The sequence below is a fragment of the Chrysemys picta genome, chromosome 2 (genome assembly GCF_011386835.1).
Source record: "Chrysemys picta bellii isolate R12L10 chromosome 2, ASM1138683v2, whole genome shotgun sequence".
In the NCBI taxonomy this organism is placed as follows: Eukaryota; Metazoa; Chordata; order Testudines; family Emydidae; genus Chrysemys; species Chrysemys picta.
Genome location: NC_088792.1, coordinates 87377921 through 87389414, shown reverse-complemented (window position 1 = coordinate 87389414; position 11494 = coordinate 87377921). Strand labels below are relative to the sequence as shown.

Sequence of the window (11494 nt, the reverse complement as noted above, 5' to 3'; positions counted from 1 at the left end):
GACTCAGAGGTTTCCCTGGCCCTGCGCCCCTGTCCTGCCTGGCTGATGTCAGCATCTCTCTGTGAGGTCATCACCTCCCCTGCACCTTTGACCAATAGGCTCAGGTCCTGCAAAAGGCCTTTGTGATGTCACTGTCACACCCACCCCTCCCCTGCAGTGTTAATGTCCTGCCGCAGGCCAGACCCTTTGGAGGTTTGAGCTACTCCCTGTGGATCACCCCGCTCAATGAGTGTTCATTCTAGGAAGCAAGCCGGCTAGACAGTAAAACAGCAGAGGCTGCTCCCAATGCTACACTCGGTTTCTCAGAAATGAGTAGACTTTATGGGCAGAAGAGACCGTTAGAGCATCTAATCTGACCCCCTGCATATCACAGGCCTTTCTGCACCATATGGGGCAGGCAGAGCTCTGCCTGGGCGCAGGGGGAATGGGATGGGAGTAGATCAAGGAAAGGGGGGAGGGGAATGGGTGTGAGGGAAAGAGCTCCTGTCCCAGATGAAGGAATTTGGGGGCAGAGGAAAGGACCCTGCTCCACAGAGAGGGGCGAGTGTTTCTGTGAGTGCCAGGGGGCTCCATTTCCCCTTCCACTAGCTCCCCATTTACAGAGAGCCAGAGCAGTACCTGCAGCAGAGAGCGGGAGTTGCTGGTGGCCTCAGAGGCACAGGCCCTGCAGCGCCTCGGGCACCTGGCGCAAGTGCCGCATGATACGGAGCTGGCGCATCACATTGGCCATGACGTCCTCATTCTGCAAGGGAACGAGAACCTGTCTGAGACTCAGACGCCTCCGAGGAATCAGGGGGGATTAACGGCCCCTGGAACCAGCAGCATTTCCACCCAGCCCCTGCCCACCTCTGAGGAATGGATTCCCCCTCCTGACCTCCAGGATTGAGTCTTGTTGTCCTTCCTAGTGACCTCCAGTGGCAACCCCCCTCCTTGTACGGGGAGCTCCTGCCACTTCCCCGTCAGTGCCCCTGACAGCTGTTCCACCTCCAATCCACAGCTCAAGTTCTCAGACCCCTCTCCTTCAGCCCCACCCAGGTTGGGTAAGGAGGGGACTGTAGCGGGGGGGCAGAAGGGATTCTGGCAGCAGTGAAGTGGGATGTGGGGAGGTTGAGACCTTTCCCCAAGTCACCCCAGCCACTAATGCTGAAGCCGCAAGATGGCAGCCCTGGTGAATGGGACGGATCGGCAGCCCCTGCTGACTAGGGTTACCATACGTTCTGTTTTTCCCGGACATGTCCTGCTTTTCGGCAATCAAACCCCCGTCCGGGGGGAATTGCCGAAAAGTCAAACATGTCCGGGAAAATGCTGGCCGGGCACTTCCCCTCCCGCGGCTGCTCTGCTCCGCTCCTCCCCTCTCAGACTTTAAGAGCCGAGCTGCCCGAGCCAGCGCTACCGGCTTCGGGCAGCCCCCCCTGCCTCCGGACCCCCAGCCGCCGGCCAGGCACTTCCCTTCCCGGGCTCCAGCTGAGCTGCTCCGCTCCTCCCCTCTCAGACTTTAAGAGCCGAGCTGCCCGAGCCAGCGCTACCGGCTTCGGGCAGCGCCCCCTGCCTCCGGACCCCGAGCTACGGGCCAGGCACTTCCCTTCCCGGGCTCCAGCTGCGCTGGGGAAGCACCGGCCGGGGGCGCAGGGTCTGGGGGCTGCCCGGCAAACCGTGAAGCCGGTAGTGCTGGGGCAGCCCTTTCCCCATGGCTGGGAGTGGGAGGGAGGAGGGGGCTGAGTTAGGGTGGGGAAGGGGCGGAGTTGGGGCAGGGCTAGGGGTGGGGAAATGGGTGGGGCCAGGGCCCGTGGAGGGTCCTCTTTTTTTATTTATTAGACATGGTAACCCTACTGCTGACTGAATCCTCCTGTTCTCTCCAGAACGGGTCCAGCCTTGCCAGCAGCAGGACAAGCCTCCCCTGCCCATGTGCCTCAGCCCTGCCTGGTCAGATGCCATCACCCGTCAGTCCTTGGCCTCCCAGGCTGCCAGTGATGGGAGCAACTCTGGGTGGTGGCTCGGGTGACACAGACACCAGACCACTAGGAATTGGGTGCGGCCCTGTGGGACAGGAGAATCTCGCAGAGGGCACTTGGGGGACTCTCCTGCCCTTCCCAAGAGCGATAGCACCCTGTCCTAGGAACGTAAGTCTGGGATGAGGCAAAGCTTGTCATTAATTAGCCTGGCTAAAGAGCTGGGTGGAGCTGCTCCGGGGACAAGCTGGCTCGCTCCTGCTCATGGAGGTGAATTCATCTCCCTTCCCAGGAGCACCTGCTCTCCCTTTCATTCCCCACCAGGCTCCTTGTGCCAGGCCAGCGAATGGCCACAGGATGGGAATGAGGCCTGGGCCCCGCCCCAATCTCCTGAGTCTAATGCAGCTGCTCACCTTGTCCCCCATCAGCTGCTGGGTTTCCCCCAGGAGGGAGTAGGTGACAGGGAGAGAGACACACACATTTGTCCTTCTGGTTGCAGGGCTTGTGTCCTTCCAATCCCATTGGTGGCTGCACAGTGGGCAGAGTCCTCGCTGCGTGCCTGGCCCAACAGAATTGCAGGGCGTGGTGTGGAACACAGAAAGAGATAGAGAGACTCATCCTCCAGCCGGGGTCAGTCTTTGAGAAATTGGCTGGGGTCCCAGTCTCACTCTTCTAGCGGGTGCCATTTCCCAGCTGGGTTCCTTACCCCTCTGGTGCAGCAGCAGCTGGTAGAGCCGGTAAACCCCCTCTCTGGCCTGCCGGCTGATGTCCTTGGCTGGGTCACTGATGGACAGAGCCAGCTGTGCCATGTGGTGACCCATCCTGGGGAATTCCGCTGTGTTCTAATGGACGGGAGAGGGAGAGGGGACTCCATCAGCATTTTCCTGTTAGCTCCCAGTCCCCCCCGGGCCAGGACTCTCCTTCCCCTTAGCCCCTCTGCAGGAGATGCTAGAGGATAGGAGCTAGAGCCAGACACTCAATTTCCTCTGCCCCCAAGGAAGCCTGGAGCACAGGGCTGTGGACAGGGCCCTCCATGAGGACTTGCTTCCCCAGCTGCTCCAGGATGACAGGGAGGCATGAACCTGGAGCACAGTCCCCTTAAAAGCCCAGAGTCACCACTTAACTAGGACAAGAAGAACTTGACTCAAGCCAGGCTCACTCTCTGCTCTGACTCTGCCTCCCCAAGAGGAACACTCCTAACCCACAGCCCCTGCAGCAGCAGATCCTACAGCCCGTCGGAGCCAGCCCACCTACCCCTGGAGTCAGGAAGCTGGGGTCAGAGGTCACTTACGTCAAACTCAGGGAGGGTGATGGTGAATCTGAGCAGGGCCGTGCTGCTCTTAACGGCCCTGGTTCTCTCTCGCGGCACCCTGGACACGATCCAGTAGTTAATGTGCTGTGGGGAAAGGAGGCATTGCACTGACTGCCCTGACCAAGGATGCCCACTGGGGGCCCGGCTAGGAGGACAGACTGGAAAATGGATCTAAGAGTGAAGGTAAAATTGCCCCCACCCCTCTCATCGGGCTCACCTCCAAGATGTACTGGAGCCTGTTGGTGTCTGGGGACTCTGCCAGTAGGTTCCCCAGCATGGCGTCCAGGAGGTCTGGCAAGACCCTAGGCAGATCCTGAAAGCAAGGGAGAGCCATAGGTCAGAGTTAGGGAAACTGGGGCTAAACTTGCCACAGAATGGGAAGTGGGGTCTCTGGGAAGCACTGGTGTGACCCCCAAACACATATCCTGGCCTCTCTCATTCACATCCCACTGCAGGCAATTAGCAAGGACTCATGGCAGAATGACAGCTGGCTCTTCAATCCATGACTTTAGCTGATCTACCTGCACTTGGGTGGTGTCCTTCTCCATGCCCAGGGTGAAGACGGCGTGCAGGGCAGCTCGGAGGAGGTGGGTCTCCAGCTCTGGCTCCACAGCAGGTGTCATGGTGCTGGAAGGGAGAGGAGCCGGTATTAGACTGTGCAGTGCGGGGATGGGACTGGCACCAACACGCAGGTTAAACTGCAGGGAAATAGGCACAGGCTGGCAAGAAGGGAAACTGAGGTACCGAGCCAGGGAATGATAAGGCCAAGGTTTCTCAGACAGACAGTGGCAGGGCAGGAATAGCACCTGTTCCCTACACCCTGCTGCCCCTCCTGTATCTGATCCTGGGAGTGAGCCTCTCCCCAAAGCCGTTGCAATGTTACTGGAGTGAAAAGAACAGCCCAGCCAGGAGAGAGTGACCCTTCCCCGCACCTCTGCCAGAGAAGCCACCCTTGGGCGGTGACCTGGGAGTGGGAGTGGGAGGGGCAGTGACTCCCAGCCCTGGGCCTGAGCAGCACTGGGGTTAGGGGAACCGGGCTGGAGGGTCTCGGTACCTGAGGTTGCCCACAGCAATCAGGGAGTTAGCGAGGACGGCGCCGGGTGGAGAGTTATCAGGCAGCTCCTCAATGAGCTCCTGTGAGACCCAAAGGAGACAAAGGAGCGTGTGAGATTCGGGCCACACTGGACATTGCTGGTTTCCTATTGACCTGTGGGACTTTGGGCAAGTTGCTCCCCGCTCTAGGCTCTGTCCCCAGCAGTCAAATGGGGATTTCATACTTTCCCACTATTGGAAAGTGCTAGGAGAATCCCCCAGCAAAAGCTGCTCTGACAGTGCTAAGCAGCATCTGACCATTAGAGGTCAGAGCGCACTGCCCAGGAGGAGGAGTGTTTGGTTCTGGGCTGTTGGAGTACGGGCTTTCAACCATCTGTGCACACATATTATACTAATTGCATCTAGACCACATCTCCCTAGTTTGTTTGTGAGAATGTCCTTATTAACACCAAGATGGATCACATCTACTGTTTACCCACCTCCACTAGGCCCGTAACCCTGCCAAAGAAGGAGCTAGGATTGGTTTGGAATGATTTGTTCTTGACAAGTCCATGCTCACTAGTCCTAAGAACCAAATTGTCCTGTAGGTGCTGACAAACTGATTGTTTAATAAGGAGTTCCAGTATCTTTCCAGGTATGTTAATGGATGGGAAGACGTTCTTTTTCAGGGATCTCTGACGAGAACTGGGGCACAGCACTTAGTTTGTTGAGGCCATAAAATGGAGACAGGCACCTCTTCTCTTCTCCCAGCACCCCAGATACCTAAAAGGGTGGGACTCACATCCCTCAATGGGCTTTAAAAAAGACAATGGTTACAATGTGGCCCCAACCATTTCTGGTTTCTGCAGACTAGATGTTTTAGCAAAGTTTAGAATTCCTTGGTGCTCAACACCGTGAAACTCCCCTTTCTCCTTTACAAAGGGCTTTAAACGCCCCTTATCTCACCCAGGCTCTCGACTGCCCAAAGTTGGAGAATTGTCCCTGTTCCCACTGCAGAGCACCCCCCACGACACACACACAGAGTCCTCCTGGTGGTGGGAGGGGAACAGAGGAAAGGACAGAAGACGTAAGAGATGAAGAGAAAGGAGGGAGGGATGGAGGAAAAGGTAAAAGAAAAAGGACAAACCCTAATGTCCCCAGTGATTCTAAGGGACAAAATCCCAGGTGGGGAATAAAATTCGACCACCTTAAGCTAGTGTTTTCCATGCCTAGAATTCAGCTGGCGCCAGATGCATCAGACTCAACAGGTTCCAAACCTCTCGGAGGCTCTTACCTTCTAAACAGGGACGTCTGTTTTCTAGTAAAATCAGGAAAAAGAAAAGAGAAAACTCAAAAGAGGTTCCTCCTGGCGCTCACGTACGTGACCCCTAATACTCTCTCAGTCCTCAAAGAGAGACCTCGAGAAGGAGACTTGCTGAAGCAAAGCTACAGGGGACTCTGAGGTTTCCCTGGCCCTGCGCCCCTGTTCTGCCTGGCTGATGTCAGCATCTCTCTGTGAGGTCACCACCTCCCCAGCACCTTTGACCAATAGGTTGAGGTCCTGGAAAAGGCCTTTGTGATGTCACTGCCACACCCACTCCTCCCCTGCAGTGCTAATGTCCTGCCACAGGGCAGACACTTTGGAGGTTTGAGTTACACAAAGAGGAGACACTTAGATCTCAAAAATTAGATGAGATGTTTCAGTCTGAGCTAAGTAGTTGCTGCTCTTAACAATTGCAACATAATAAAATACAAATAAAATAGACTATTTAAGCCATTCTATTATGTCATAATCTGATCTGAGTAAACGTGATAGGACACCTCATCTTATGCACTGCTCCTAGTGACACTCTCCAATAGATCCCCATTCTCCACCTGTCGGGAGGTAGGTAGGAGCGGATTGTTATCCCTACTTGAAAGAGGGAGAAGCTAAGGCTGAGAAAGGAGAATTGACTTGTCTTAGGTCACACAGCCAGTCCGTGGCAGAGTTGGGAATAGGACCCAAGAGCCCTGATTTTCAAACTAACCATCGGATCTTGAATTTCAGACATTGAATGACCTGAATAAAGTGTTCTCAAGTGAGTTCCAGACCAGCAAGAGTTCATAGTAATTATTCAGCAAGTATTTTAGGAGAACTGGAATGGTAGAGAAAATAATGAACTGCAGAGAAGCAGCAAAATTTGTTGAACATATGACTGGTTATGACTATTTACTTGGTCTTAAAAGAAAACAACAGGGACCTGAGTCTCCTCCCTGTCAATAACCCCCTGCTCAGCCAATCAGGGTAGAGACCGAGGGGCGGGGGGATGAGGGTTCTCACCAGAGAGCCCAAAGGATGGCCCAGGTCACCGCTGGGGATCACTGTCTGAGCACTATTTCAACGCCACATTTTTCGGTGGACCTCCCACAATCGGAGTTGTAGAGCACCCCCCACGACACCCCCCCCCCCCTCCTGGTGGTGGGAGGGGAACGGGGAAAGGACAAAATAAGTAAGAGATGAAGAGAAAGGAGGGAGGGATGGAGGAAAAGGTAAAAGAAAAAGGACAAACCTTAATGTCCCCAGAGATTCTAAGGGACAAAATCCCAGGTGGGGAATAAAATTTGGCCACCTTAAGCTAGTGTTTTCCATGCCTAAAATTCAGCTGGCGCCAGATGCATCAGACTGAACAGGTTCCAAACCTCTCGGAGGCTCTTACCTTCTAAACAGGGACGTCAGTTTTCTAGTGAAATCAGGAAAAAGAAAGGAGAAAACTCAAAAGAGGTTCCTCCTGGTGCTCACATACATGAACCCAAATATTCTCTCAGACCTCAAAGAGAGATCTCGAGAAGGGGACTTGCTGAAGCAAAGCCACAGGGGTCTCTGAGGTTTCCCTGGCCCTGCGCCCCTGTCCTGCCTGGCTGATGTCAGCATCCCTCTGTGAGGTCACCACCTCCCCTGCACCTTTGGCCAATAGGCTCAGGTCCTGCAAAAGGCCTTTGTGATGTCACTGCCACACCCACCCCTCCCCTGCAGTGCTAATGTCCTGCCACAGGGCTGACACTTTGGAGGTTTGAGCTACTCCCTGTGGATCACCCCACTCAATGAGTGTTCATTCTAGGAAGCAAGCTGGCTAGACAGTAAAACATCACAAGCTGCTCCCAATGCTACACTCGGTTTCTCAGAAATGAGTAGACTTTATGGGTAGCAGAGACCGTTAGAGCATCTAATCTGACCCCCTGCATATCACAGGCCTCCTGTCTACCACAATAGCTACTTTTGGGGCAAACACATTCCGGAAAGGCATCTAGTCTTTATTAATGACATCAAGAGATGGAGAATCCACCACTTTCTTTGGTAGCTTCTTCCTGTGTTCAATCATCCTCGCTGTTGAATATTTGTGCCTTATTTGTCATAGGAATTTGTCTCTTTTCACCTTCCAGCCATTGGGTCTTGTTCTGCCTTTCTCTGCTAGACTAGAGAGCCCTTTAATACCCAGTATTTTCTCTCCATTAAGGCACTTCAACACTTCAATGAAGTCCCCTTCAATCTTCTTTTGATAAGCTAAACAGGTTGAGCTCTTTCAATAGCTCACTAGAAGGCATTTTTCTCCAGCCCTCAGAACATTTGGTGGCTCTTTGCTGCCCCAGCTCCAATTTCTAGGACCATCTTTTTCAAAGGAGGACACCAAGACTAGAGGCAGTATTCCAATAGCAGTCTCACTGCTGCTGTGTCACCTCCCTATCCTACTCACGGCTCTGCTCCTACGTCTAATGATGGCTTTAGCCCTGTTCACCACAGCATCACACTGGGAGCTCATGTTGAGTGGCTTCTCCACGCTGGCCCCTAAATCCTTTTCAGAGTCACTGCTTTCCTGGATCCACGTCCCCATTCTGGAGGTATAGCCGGCGTGCCTTGTTGCCACGTATAGGACCTTGCATTGGGCTCTGCTCAAACTTGTTTTCTTTGAATGGGTCCAGCTGGCCGAATGAGCCAGATCGCTCTGTATCACTGCCCTCTCCCCATCAGGAATTACCACTCTGCCTGTATTTTGTCACCCCCCAATCCTATCCGCAGTGATTGTATGTTTTCTCCCAATTCATTGATAACAATTATTTTAAAAAATTAGTCCTTGAGAGCTTCTTCAGACCCTTAGTACCCAGGACCTGCTCCCCAGAGCACAGTGAGAAAGGCCGTCCAGCCCTGCTGGTACATAGGGGATAAGCACAGAACAAAGGTACCTTTAGGAGCTGTGTTGTCCATAGGCTCTGAACAACATGTGGGGGTCAGCAGATTACAAACGCACGACAGACCTGTAGTGTAGACAGGTCCCAACTGTGTCTCGATTTCCCACCCTGTAAAATGGGGAGAACAAACAAAACCTTGATTAGCTCCATTTGATAGCTGGGGAAACCGAGGCACCCAGCGGTGCAGAGACTCGCTCATGGTCCCAAAGCCAGGAATAGAAAACAGCAGATCTGATAGCCAGGGCTGGGACCTAACCCTGGTTTTCCTGGCCTTGCTGCTCTAAGTTTAGTCACAGCCGCCATGTCTTTTCCCCCGTGTCCCTTAACCCCACGTCACTGCAGAAGAGAGATTTTCTGGTAGCCAGCTGGCTCTCCTGCATGTGGATGTCGTTCCAAAAGACGTGCTCTGACTCAGTCCCATGCTATGGTTGGCTGAAGGAACCACTTGGTCACATTCTAGCCCTGAGTTATACAGGAGGGGCGACTAGATGCACATAATGGTCCTTTCTGACCTGAACTTCTATCAATCGCTACATTTTCTGCTGCTAGGAAGAGAACTCTGGACCTATTTTCTCTCATTCACTTTCAGTCGGAATAATTTCAATCCAGGCCAAAGGATTTCCTCTTCCATTGTGTCTTCAGCACCTTTGCGAGCAACCAGTTACTGTTACCCATAGGTTACCAGTTTCAACCTGTCCCAGGGTGAGATGGCCAGGAAAGGGGTTGGAGCTCAACTGCACCTGGCCCAGGTGATGCAGCTCCCTAGGGTGAAGGGAATAAGTGTGGGGGTCACGTGACAAGACGCAGCCTGTGACTAGGACCCAGGCCTGCTGAGAGATAGAAGGGGAGCCTGTACTCAGCCAGGAGAGAGACCCCAAGGGAAGCAGGCATGGGAGGGGCTTGGAGCGTCCTTTAAAGGTCAGGGACAAGCTGGGAAGGGGCCAGGCTGAGCACTAAGGACAAGGCCCTAGGAGGGAAAGACAGGGCAGTTTAGGTAGGGTTACCATATTTCAACAAGCAAAAAAGAGGACGGGAGGAGCCCCGCCCTAGCCCCGCCCCTGCCCCTCCCACTTCCCGCCCCCCCAGAACCCCCAACCCTCCCCCCGTTCCTTGTCCCCTGACTGCCCCCTCCTGGGACCCCTGCCCCTAACTGCCCCCCGGGACTCCACTCCCTATCTAAGCCTCCTTGCCTCTTGTCCCCTGACTGCCCCAACCCTTATCCACATCCCCACCCCCAGACAGACCCCTGGGACTCCCACCCCCCATCCAACCACTCCCCACCCCCTGACAGCCCCCCCCAGAACTCCCAACCCATCTAAACCCCTCTGCTCCCTGTCCCCTGACTGCTCCGATCCCTCTCCACACTCCTGCCCCCTGACAGCCCCCCCAGAACTCCCAACCCATCTAAACCCCTCTGCTCCCTGTCCCCTGACTGCTCCGATCCCTCTCCCCACTCCTGCCCCCTGACAGCTCCCCCCCAGAACTCCCAGTCCCCTACCCCCCGCTCCTTGTCCCCTGACTGCCCCCTCCTGGGACCCCTGCTCCTAACTGCCCTCCAGAACCCCACCCCCTATTTATGTACAGGCGTGACTACCTGCCCTTTCCTGGTTACTATACGCGGCCAGTCCGCATCCACATCCAGTAGTTAAAATAAATAAATAAATAAACTAATGATTTAAATTGGAATTTCATCCATTAATAAGTATTTATTATATAGTTAAAACCATTCTATTGAAGGGCAGATATTAAATAACACTAAATATGTTAATGTTCAAAACAATATTAAAAATTTGAAAATTTAGAGCATGGAAACCAAAATAGCTAAAATTTAGTTTTGGCAAGATACACGGAATGGAAACTCCGGGATCTTTACCTGTCACTGAATATAGCCATCATACCAATAGTGGAATATAAAACAAGTCTACATATACTCTCCTTAAAATTTTTACTTCTGTCCATTCCCAATAATTGTAACAAATCATTATTACCTTCACTCCACTTGCCACGTGCCCCAAGCACAAAACCAAAGAAGTGGATATTTTTACCTCCCGTTAAGTTTTTAATTTCTTCCTCTAACTCAAGATAATAAGCCACCTTCTCACTGTGGGCTTGTTCCAAACTTCCGGCATTATCCTCCCATCGCACTGTAACATCAACCACCACTGCTGTATCTCCTTTTATAAATATAATATCCGGCTTTCTTAACTCACCCTTACTATTTCTCAAATGGGGCTCTATCATTGCCTTCCACCCTAATTTACCAACCTTATCCACAACTGCAGACACTACTCTATTATGCCTTTTTATCCTAGCATTCTTAGTCTTATAACATTGTCCTGAGATATGGGGAACAGTCTCCCGCACTTTACCGCACCATCTACAAAGAGCATTCACACCTCCTCTTCCTCTTGCTAATGTCTCCCTAGTAGGATAAATATTTGCCCTAAGCTGCAATGCTGCGATATACGCTGACGATTTAACTTTACTAGAGTTTCTAAAATCGAATTACTAATTAAATCATTTTTAAAATATTTTATCCCTATTCCCTGACATCTCAGTTCCGACCATCTTAAAAATTCCTCTTCCCTCCATTTCTTGGGATGAGATGTTACTGCACTAAATGACAATATTTTATCCACAAGATTTTCTCCTGCATATAGATAAGATAGGTCCATCCAATCATCTCTCGAGACAATATGTCTCCTCCATTTACGAATTAACATATTTGGGATTTGCACACTAAACTTAGTGAGAGCTAAACCACCATCCCTACCTCTAGAATAAAATATCCCATCTGTGGTACACTGAGGTAAATGTAAAATCTCTTTAACTATTTTTCTAACTAACACATCAAGATCGTCTAAAAGATTAAAAGGGGGTTCTATTAAAAGAAGATTATAAAATAGCTTCGGTAAGATGTATGTCTGTAAAATTAATATTTTTTGGGCCGGTTTTAATGGGGCCTTAATTAAATTCT

At 52.1% G+C, this 11494-nt stretch overlaps 1 long non-coding RNA gene across 1 annotated transcript; it reads right to left on the bottom strand.

Moving 5' to 3' along the window:
* Positions 1–3491: 3491 nt before the first annotated feature.
* Positions 3492–4535, bottom strand: LOC135981392 (uncharacterized). Its single transcript, XR_010598384.1, has 3 exons — positions 4316–4535; positions 3783–3888; positions 3492–3574 (listed from the first exon to the last, which is right to left on the bottom strand). It is a non-coding gene; the product is annotated as an uncharacterized LOC135981392 (long non-coding RNA).
* Between the last annotated feature and the right edge of the window lie 6959 nt (positions 4536–11494).